We start from the raw sequence: 1,067 nt of genomic DNA, 5'->3' as shown, positions 1-1,067 counted from the left end.
ACCTTTGACCTCTTCTCTGATGAACTGTTGAGGTCTGGTTGGCTCATCGATGGCCTGTCCATGTCTGACCTGCGCTTTGACAGCCTTTGGCCGCGGGACCTGATATTAATTTACGTCTGACCTGCTCTTCTATGACCTGTTTCACGGGACTTGCTCTTTGTTTCCGTCTGACTTGCTCCTCTATGACCTGTTCCCTCGTGACCTGTTCTTTGTTTCCGCCTGCCCTGCTCTTCTTTGACCTGTTATGCGTGACCTGTTCTCTGTTTTCGCCTGCTCTGCTCCTCGATGACCTGTTCTTGCGTGACCTGTTCTTCTGCGACCTGTCCGCATCTGACCTGCTCTTCCACAACCGACCTTGCCACGACCTGCCTGCCTTGACGTGAATGAGACCTATTCGTCTAAATCGTTTTATTGTCGTCTCTTTGACTTTAAGGCCACACGACCCACTTTGACTACTCTGACATTCTCAAATAAAAAAAAAAACTATTGTGTATATTCTCTCTCTGTCTTTTTCTGCTGTTTGTTTTCTCTCTCTTTTCTGTTTTGTTTGGATTTTCTACTTTATTAACATTTCCTGCTATTATGTATAAATTTGTGTAAAGAAAAGGGACATACGTTTATTATAATCAAAAACAATATCATTTCGTTAAGACGAAAATTTCCGTAATACGAAGATACAGACGTTTCTCATCTAATCAAAATCAGTTAAAATGAGGTTTTCCGTATTATCAAGAAAGCAGTGCATTAGGAAATAAAAAAAAAAGATAAAAAAGTCGCAACAGAAAGACAAATTACCGGGTCTTATCCAATGTAAATAACTCAACTTAAAATGAAAATGTCTGTAAAAAAAAAATGCTATCATTAGTGTAATCCTATAAGCAAGATTCTCCAAGGAGGAAGGAAGGAAGATTAAAAGAGGGATTAATCAATGCACATTAATCCTAATTTGATCGATATATTAAGAGAAGATTGTTTGTATTTATGTTGCCTATTACGCTGGTTACGAACCTGTCAATACAACGCTTATTGTTATAAAGGGATGGATGATGGTGGGGATTATGGAGTAG

Source organism: Penaeus monodon, chromosome 32, assembly GCF_015228065.2.
Source record: "Penaeus monodon isolate SGIC_2016 chromosome 32, NSTDA_Pmon_1, whole genome shotgun sequence".
NCBI lineage: Eukaryota > Metazoa > Arthropoda > Malacostraca > Decapoda > Penaeidae > Penaeus > Penaeus monodon.
This window is presented reverse-complemented; position numbering follows the sequence as displayed.